This window comes from Chlorocebus sabaeus, chromosome 15 (assembly GCF_047675955.1).
Source record: "Chlorocebus sabaeus isolate Y175 chromosome 15, mChlSab1.0.hap1, whole genome shotgun sequence".
NCBI classification, from domain to species: domain Eukaryota; kingdom Metazoa; phylum Chordata; class Mammalia; order Primates; family Cercopithecidae; genus Chlorocebus; species Chlorocebus sabaeus.
This window is the reverse complement of record NC_132918.1, coordinates 9,012,656-9,022,802: the sequence shown is the minus strand read 5'-3', so window position 1 is coordinate 9,022,802 and position 10,147 is coordinate 9,012,656. Positions and strand designations below refer to the sequence as shown.

Here is a 10,147-nt window from a genome sequence, read left to right as displayed (position 1 = left end):
GAATTCCAGAGGATGGGCTATGAAGCTAGTTGGATTACTGCTTCTTTTGTGGCATAAAACTTCAAAATACAAATTGTAGTATTATAATTAAGACTCACAGGAGAAAGTGGATGCACTGAGACAGTGGCCCATCCATTGAGTGGTAAAACCAAAGGAATCCTCTAAGAGGCCTCTAGTCAGAAAGGATGGAAGCTCCCCTTAGAGGTCAACTCTCAGAGACAGTATGGAAGCTCAAGTAGATTTCCTCCCCACACCGAATCCCCAGGCTCACGTGGCCAATAACCAGAGGTCTGGGAGCATCTAGAAGAAAGCAGCAAGTCCCTACTTTTGCTAGATGGACAAAGTCTGAGGTTACACCTCCTGAAGCCTGGAGGAAAGCTCGTTTTCTCCTTGTCTTCTGATCGTCAAGGAAAAAAACTCTAAGGAAATTCAGATCACTGAGTTAACGCCTCTGCTAAAATCTCTGCTTGGTTCAGAACCATATTGTTTGCTGCAACTGATTGACGGTATATGCAGCCAAGTTTTCCCTTTTATGAATTAGCATACCATGTTTTAAAAAAAAAAAAAAAAATCCTTAACTAATTTTGCCCCACACCAATTGACTATTGTTGGGCTCACTGTCTTCATCCATCCCAATCATTAGACACTTACAAATAAGAGTTTTGTTTAATACTCTGGGGATCATATTTCTAGTATCTGTTAAGAAAATGTGACGGTTAATTTTGTCTGTTAACTTGGTTAGGCCATGGTACTCAGATATTTGGTCAAACACCACTCTAGATGTTGCTGTAAAGGTATTTTTTTAGATAAGATTAACATTTAAATAAGTAAAGCAGATTACCCTCCATAATGTGAATGTACCTCATCCAACCATTTAAAGGCCTCAAGAGGAAAAAAAGACTCATATCTCACAAGGAAGAGGGAACTCAGCCTCCCTACTGCCTTTGGACTTGAGTTGAAACATCAACTTGTCCCTGGGTGTCTCCATCTTGCCAATCTGCCCTTCAGACTTTGGACTTGCCAGCCTCCACAATCATGTGAGCCAATTCCTTAAAATAAACCTCCGTCTCCCTACACACACACACACAGACACACACACACACACACACACACACACACACACACACCCTATTGGTTCTGTTTCTCTGGAAAACTCTAATACAGAAAGCTTTTAAAGTTGGGAACTGGTAGTGTTGCAAAAAGGGGGTCTTTTAAAGTGCTATGATCCAGGTCAGGGGTCAGTCAACTTTTTCTGTAAAGGGCCAGATAGTAAATATTTAAGGCTTTGCAGATCATAAGATCTTTGTAGCGACCACAAAGCTCTGCTACTGTAGCACAAAAGCAGCATAGCTAACACACAAACAAATGGGTATGGCTGTGTTACAATAAACTTTTACTTATGGGCACTGAAATTTGAATTTCATATGTTTCACATGTCACAAAAAAAGCTTTCTTTTTATTTATTTTTTGGCGTTTTAAAATGTGAGAATTATTCTTATCTCACAAGCCATACAGTAACAGCCCAGGGGCCTGTTATTGCTTGCTCATACAGGTCATCCTTGGTCTAAGGTGACAACTCTTAAACTATAATATTTGGCCTCCTGAGAGCTGCAAGGTTCCCTGTGGTAGGATCTGATTCAAAATTGTGAATTATTTCTTTGGTCATTAAGGATTCAATAAATGAGCCAAGTGCTATATACTTATCTTTATGTACTATAAACTACTTATTAGTAATCTAATAATGCTTAATAAAACTAAATGGTTTACTAAGCACTACTTAAATTTGACTATAACAAACTAAAACCAATTTAAAATTAGGATTTTTCTCCACCTCTGAGCCTGTTTAGTTTTAACAGTACAAAGATTACATATTATATTCCCTACATTACTTCAAAGACATTATATACCATCATAACCATAACATACTATACTTTTATTCCACATCACTTACCATAGTTGTAATTAATTAAATTGTTTAAAGTCTGTTGCTCTCAGTAGACTATGCTTCATAAGGTCAGTAACCATGTCTGGTTTTTCACCAATATGAACCCAGCCCATAGCATGTCTTGTACATTATGCAAATGTATATATGTCTGTGTGCATATATATATACATACACACGTCTATACTTGTGGGCTAAAAGAATGAATTAATTAATTACTTCCGGTGTTGACTGCTGCAATTCTTACTATTTAATTATATAGAAGTTATTATATAGAAGTTTTCATGGCCAGGCACTGTGGCTCACGCCTGTAATCCCAGCACTTTGGGAGGTCGAGGCAGGTGGATCGTGAGATCAGGAGATTGAGACCATCCTGGCTAACACGGTGAAACCCCGTATCTATTAAAAATACAAAAAAAATTAGCCGGGCGTGGTGGCGGGTGCCTGTAATCCTAGCTCCTCAGGAGGCTGAGGCAGGAGAATGGCGTGAACCTGGGAGGCGGAGCTTGCAGTGAGCCAAGATCACGCCACTTTACTCCAGCCTGGGCGAGACTGCGAGACGCCATCTCAAAAAAAATAAAATAAAATAAAAAATAAAAACAAACAAACAAAAATAAATTAAAAATAAAAAATAAAACAATTTTAAAAAGAGGTTTTCACTTAGGTTCAATATTATAAATCTAGTTTATTGGTAATTGTTTGATTATCCTATTGCTTATAATGATGAATGTTTGTACCAGCAGTATTTTGGGTCTATCATTCTACACTGGTCTTTAAGAAAAGTATGAAATATGTTTCTGAGTTATTCATATTTCCATTGCTAAAACAGCCAGATAAAATTTACTCCTGGGATGTGGGAGGAGTAGGAGCAGTTAACAGAGATCTTTATTGTTATCTCCAAGTTCTTATTCCACTGGAAAATAGGCAGAAGTTTGACAGCCATTGAATTTGCAAGAAATGGTGATGACAGAGGCATATCTCACTTAGTTGACACCCTTTGATTCAGGGGTCCATGGACATTTGGTTTTTATAAATTGGTTCTTCTTTACCACAAGGCTACACTTTTGGAACATTTCTGCTAAGCCTTACCTCAGCTCACATAAGGTGATGCAACTTGTGTAGCCGTTTCTAAGGCGAAATGTGAGAAGACAGGAGTCCCAAGATAATGCTTCCAAATCATTAGGTCTCTGTGTATTTTGTTTTTACAGAGATGCATGTACAAAAGGGAGCTCCAGGGGTAATGGTGCAGAACTTTGTGTCTTAAAATCTGGGCCTACTGTGAGATAGGAGAAAAGCTTCCGTGGAAAACGTCAGGACCACTGATCTGTACTCAACAGCTCCAGATACAGATTTGATCTAATTAACCTCAGTATTTCTAGCACTTAATCAAGAAAGATCCAATTCCAGCAACTCTAATTTTAAACTGTTTCACTAAGGGCAGCATTAAGGTAATTTAGGTAAAAACAAAATTTAAACAAAACAAGGAAAGGGAATGTTAATTACTTCAGGGAAATGTATTAACTCCCTGTTCATTGAATGTTCAATGGTTATTTGTTCTAATTGCTCTTTAGTGACTATTTATTGTGCACATTACACAAGCTGCTCTTTAGAATTGCTGATTTGGAGATAAGAGGAAAACTGCAAAACTACCCACAAGTTCATCAGACATAAAGATTCCTGAAACCCTTTATGTTCTTTAGTCTTTTGGCATCTTCTGCACAAAGTTATCAATGAATCTAATGACCCAGTTCTGCCAAACCCCAATCTGCTACTCTGATATGTACTCAGAATTTAATCTGAAAGTTTTGCATAGGTTGGCCCAATTTGCAGAGTTGAAAGAGGTGGCTAAATTGTTCCTGAGTCTGTAACAACTCTTTGAAAAGAGATAATCTTGTCAAGCTGTGATGTCTAGTTATCGCAAGAAAAAAACTTAAGGAAAGGAAGCTTGTGTATGTGTGTGTTATAAGTGTGCAAGTGTTTGAAAAAGGAAGTGCTGCTTGAATTAAAACTGTTTTTGTATTTTCCTTATTTCAGAGGAACATTCTAGTATACCCCTTCCATCCCCCACACACCCACCCCACCGCACACACACACAAAAAGCCTGCTCAAGTCTTGCCTTCTGTCTTTAGCGTAGCTTCTACAACATAACATCTCTCAGAGAAGCTTTCCGCCTCTCCACTGATCCAGAGCCTGTCTGTTTTTTCAATTCCAGATCAAACCCTCCCCCATCCAACTTCTTCCTGAGTTGCCTTCCAAATGTATCAGTCTATATCAATTCCCCTTTTCTCTAAAGCATCATTGTCTCTGTCTCTCATATATCTTATTTCTTGGTTGTTTGCTTTTACTGAGCTGTTTCACTTCTCTACTTCTCCATAACCAGAGTATAAATTCCAGGAAGACCAGAAGAGTGCTTCTTTTCCTTTCAAACTAAGGAGAGAAGTGTTATAGGAGCTATTCATAGGGTCTTCTCAGTACACTAACACAAATGGGGGAAGTCAGGAAAACCTCCATGGGAGACACCCCAAAGCAACATTCTCTCATACATAGCTAGGCCTCTCTGTTCAACCCAATGATCTAGCAAAGGCTCTGGCTCTTTTTGTCTTCTTTCTGCCTATACTTACCTCTTTTTTTGAAAACACATTCACCTAATAATCATTTTGCTTTTGCATCACTGATGAAACTTCCTTCCTTTCTTTCTTGCAAGAGCAGAAAGAACTGAGCTAAAAACAAGTCTGCTATAGGTTTAATGATCTCTGCTGTATTTTTATTTTTCTCTTATATGTCTGTATTATGTATGCTGTGGTACTATTACATATGGATTGGTTCCAGGTCACTGGCTGGCAAAACTGAACTCCGATTTTCAAATGGTATTTTACTTGCAGACTTCACCGTCTGTTGAGCAAGTATGTTATTTGTGTCAGAACAGATAAATAAATAATAATGCAGCAGACCTACAACCTAGGGATTTGTGTGTTCTGCAAGCAAGCTGTAGCATTATACCTACTTTATGAGTAGGTGGCTGAGGATGTAGAAATTTTATGTATCTAAAAAGCACAGAAATGACCTTTTAGGGTTTTTTTCTAAATTAGAAAAGGGGCTTTCTCACTCGAATAGTACATCAATGTTCACAGCATCATTATTCACAATAGTGAAAGAGGGATGCAACCCAAGTGTCCATCAATAGATGGATAAACAAAATATTGTGCATACCTACAATGATATATTATTAGCCAGCCTTAAAAAAGAAGGAAATTCCAACACACACAACCTAGATGAACCTTGAAGACATTTTGTGAAATGAAAATAAGTCAGCAACAAAAGGACAAATACTGTATGATTTCATTTATATGAGGTACCTAAAGTTGTCAAATTCATAGAGACAGAAAGTAGACTGGTGGTTGCCAGGGGCTGGGAAAAGGGAGGAATGGGGAGTTAGTGTTTAATGGGTCTAGGGTTTCAGTTGGAGGAGATGAAAAAGTTTTGCAAATGATGGTTGTACAGCCATGTCAATATACTCAAGGCCATAAACTGTATACTTAAAATGGTTAAAATGGTAAATTTTGTTATGCACATTTTACCACAATAAAAAGGGGGGCCTTTCTTGATCAATGTCAGTAATACTTTTTTTTCCTCAAAAATAATGGAAAAATGAATGAGCAAGTAAACATAGGATCCTGCCCATCTCTTCACTTGGCTCATTCTAGCCTCGCTGTTTCACTGATTGGTTATATAAATAATTTCTACTTAAGGCATTTAATAAAAAAAAATCCATCTAGAGGAAATGGATTTCAACACCATTTTAATACTTTAAACTTTTGTTTAAATTGGCATCACCTTCACATACCACATAGGCTTCTACTTACTCCGTTCCTCAATATTTCCCACACCATTTGTCATCTGAAATTCTATGTGCAGGGACATAAAACTTGTGTTCCAAAATGAAAAACAGGAAATAATATGCACACAATAACTTAGGAATTAGAAGAAATTTTCTCAAATTCACTATACCTGTGTCGTTCACAGTATGATCTTGCAGCATACTGCATCACAATAACTAGAGAACCTAGTAAAAAATCCTCTCCCAGACCTACTGAATTGGCATCTGTAGAACTAGGGACTTGTAACCTGCATTTTACATTAGCTCCTCCAGTTACACTTATGCATACACAAGTGTGAGGGTCAGTAAACTAAAACATAAGTGAATGATACAATTATAAGGAATATTTCTCCTTAAAAATGCATGAAAAGATGAAAAACCATAAGCGTAATGGGAGTCTGATTGGAGGGCAGAAACATGAGACTGGGTACATCAAAATAAAAATGGTAACACATCCTTGCCCAAGCCCAGTTTTGTACTCACTGATTCTTTAACTAAGATAAATAACATCAGAATGATGTCAGAGACTTACACAACAAAGAAGCAAAAGCTTTTATTGGGAGATACACTAAAAATAACAATCTGTCTTAAGGGTTTTTGGAGAACGTGAAGGACCTGCATACTGTGTCATGCATCACTAGTATGTCATGGTAGGAACAAAAACAGGGCACACAGTCTCTTTGCATTGTCATCTCTGACCAGCCTGCCCAAACTCAAATACAACTTTGTATTATACAGTGTTTTCATTTCATTTGAATTGCCTAAGTAACTTCTATCTAAGGCTACCCAAAGACCCTTACACTTGGCTTTTTTGCAGTTTTCTGTCTCATATCTTTGAGAATTATAGAGTGCCTTGTGGCCATAACATATGAAAGGTGTCAAGCAATTGAAGAATGCATGGAGTGGTTTTTGTCTCTTCAGGAACCACTTTTCCATTAAAAAAAAGAAAAGAAAGAAAGAAGGGAGGGAAGAGAGTTCAAAAGCCAAAGCAACAAAATAGGTAAAAATGTTGTCAGTGCTGCAAAAGCCCCAGTGGTCACATAGCCTTTCTGACAATCTCAATATGTATCCTACAATAAGAATTTCAGAATATTATGACTTCAATATGTTTCAAAGTCAATCTGGTTTGCATGATAAGGCTCATTTCTCTTCAGCTCTTCTAATGTACATACTGTGCTTTCATGCTGTTTTTTTTTTTTTCCTGCCTGTATATCTACATTTAACTCTTTACCTCCAAATAAAGAATGTCATCTCTGACCATGACTATATAAGAACAGCTCTTTTTTAAATCACTAGTTTCATTTATGTTCTGTCAGCAACTTCAAAATGTACTGCGAATAAATCACTTTGGAGCATTTATCTGAGGAATTGCTATTCTCACTCCCCACCCCATACCTTGGTGTTTCTTATCCATTCATACTCCCAGGTACCCTGAGTTCAGAAAGCAGCAGCTGACTGTGTAGCATGTGAGGATACCTATCCATGGGACCAGAGAAAGGGAATGGATACAAGGGACATTAGGATGGAAGAGCCTACAGGTTTTCATGACTGGAGGAATGGGAGAGGCTAGGGAGAAAGGTAAGAGTTCAACTTAAATCAGAGATTTCAAGCTGGGTGATAAAGAGAATCATGATACCACAAGCAGAGACAGAAAAGAAAAAAAAAACTGGTTTTGAGAGCAAGATGATGCATTTCATTTTAGATATAGAATTTTCAAACTGATGACAGGATGTCCAAATAGAAACATCTGGCAGAAAACTGCAGATGCAATAGTGCAGCTAAAAAGAAGGGTTGAGACTGGAGATGGTAATGTGATCATTTTCATTTATGCAATGGTTATGTCATTATAATAGATGAGATATCTGAAGAGGAGGGAAGGGAAGCAAAGCAGAGCATGTGGCTAGATCTCTAAGGTATGAAGAAGAAGAGAAGCCAGTGAAAGAAAGGAGAGGAAAGGTAATCAGAGAAACTGGATAGGAACTGTAGTAGCTCAGAGTTACAGAAGTCAAAGGAGGAAGATAATCAAGAAAGTAGAGATTCAGTTGCATGAAGCAGTAGGAAAAAAAGACCAGTGAAAATGAGGATCACAAAAAAATTAGGTGCTTGCTTTGTCAGCACATATACTAAAACTGGAATGATACAGAGAAGATTAGCATGGTCCCTGTGCAAGGAGAACATGCAAATTCATGAAGTGTTCCATATTTATTAGGAGGCTATTGGTATGTTTTAGTAGAGCCAGATTTTAGGGTAATGAGGCAATGGGAAGATAGGTTATGACACCACCAGCAGAAATAGAAAAGAGAAGAATTGGTTTTGAGAGCAAAATGAAACATTTCATTTTAGACATGGAATTTTCAAACTGATGACAGGATATCCAAATAGAAACTGGCCAATAGAAATATAATGTGAACACATATGTAATTTCAAATTTTCTATTAGCCATGTTGTTATTTTTTAAATCACTCTTCCCTTTAAAATCCTTCCACAGCTCTCCATTTATCCAGAATAAATCTGAACTCTTTAGTATACAAAGTCCTTCTAGGATAGTCTCTTATGCCTCCTCTAGCCCAGCCCCAACCTGCATTATGAAATAGCCATATTGGGTTTCTGCAGTGCCTTACATGTGCCATGCTGTCTCACATCTCTGTATTCTTTCTCCTCTACCTATAGTCCACTGTTCCCCTGACCCCTGCCCTAGTATACCTTTCTACTCCTACTAATCCGTCAAGACTCAGCTTGTGTCACCTTCTCTGTGAAGCCTCCTCTAAATGCTAAACTCATTCTTCATTTTAACACCCTGCATATCTTTCTTACAGCACTCATCACTCAGCACTGTGCTTTCTGGAAGCAACCAAGATATCCTTCAATAAGTGAATGGATAAACATACTGTGGCACATCATACAATACACTATTATTCAGTGATTTTTAAAAAGATAAATGAGCTATCAAGCCACAAAAGACATGGGGGAAACTTAACTGTATATTGCTAAGTGAAAGAAGGCAGTCTATAAAAGCTATGTACTATTTGATTCCAACTATATGACATCCTGGAAAAGGTAAAACTATGAGGACAGGAAAAAGATGAGTGGTTTCCAGGCTTAGGGGAGGAATGGAGGGATGGCGGGACATTGGAGATTTGGGGGGTAATGAAACTATTTTGTATGATACCGTAATGGTGAACACATGATATTATACATTTCTCTAAACTCAGAACTTTATAATATAAAGAGTGAATCCTAATGTAAACTACAGACTTTTGTTAATAATAATGTGTCAATATTGGTTCATCAAGTGTAATCTAATTTAAGAGAAGTGAACTATTAACACAAGGCAGTATAAGAAGTCATAACATTTCAGAGGGCTGGATTACTAGAGGACTTGTGTTAATAGTTCATTTCACTGTCCTTAAAAGCAGGAATCATATTTCTTTGTGCTCTTGAATCAACAAAGGTGCCTAGCAGAATTCTACACTATAAGAATCATCTATCTATCTATTCACTGACTTATGACTCTGGAGAAAATAAAAACCCTACCATGTTTGTAAAGTTTGAGCTTTTCCTTTATTTGGAAGATGAAAATATGCTACTTATTACCACCTTTTGACTTGCATAAACTGAATCTCTAATTCCTATTACAGAACTCTTATGTAATGTTAATTACAACACTTACATTCTTAGCTGTTTTATCTATTATATTTCCCTGAAGACTGGCACATATTTTTTAAGCTTGTTGTTGAAATGGATTGAAAGGAAGCATGCTACACATATGACGGGATACACCTAGCAACATTATGGCCTAAATTTTTTTTTCTTAGGTTGGGGCAATCCAAATATTTTGTTTGATTAGCAACATTAGTAGATATTGTGGTTCAGAAGAATATGGCAATCATATATTTATTACTAGTTTGAACTGCTGTCCAATATAAAATAGTACTGCAAGTGAAGAACCAGGGAAAGCCAGATGAGAAGGTTTCTTGACTGGTTTAGTAAAGTATTCTCCATTCAAAGCATAAATAATATTTTGCTTCATGTTGACTATTGAATATACTCCATAGCCTCAAGCTAATATTGAATAGACACTGCTGTTAATCCATTACATATGTTCAATGTAGTTAATCTTTTAAATAGTTTATCACTAAAAAAGCTCATCAGGGCTCATCAATTTAGACTAATTGAAGAAAAGCCTAACATGGTAAACAGAGTGATAAATCATCTTAAATTGATCTTAATACCTAAAATACACAGGGTAATTACATGATACCTAGTTGACTTCTTCAAAACTTGCTTCAGTGAATAAATTTGAAATTAACATACTTGTTGCTGTGTCC

The 10,147-nt window shown here is 37.0% G+C and overlaps 1 non-coding gene across 1 annotated transcript; it reads left to right on the top strand.

Moving 5' to 3' along the window:
- Positions 1-7,918: 7,918 nt before the first annotated feature.
- Positions 7,919-8,025, top strand: LOC119620751 (U6 spliceosomal RNA). Its single transcript, XR_005237303.2, has one exon. It is a non-coding gene; the product is annotated as a U6 spliceosomal RNA (small nuclear RNA).
- The last annotated feature ends 2,122 nt before the right edge of the window (positions 8,026-10,147 follow it).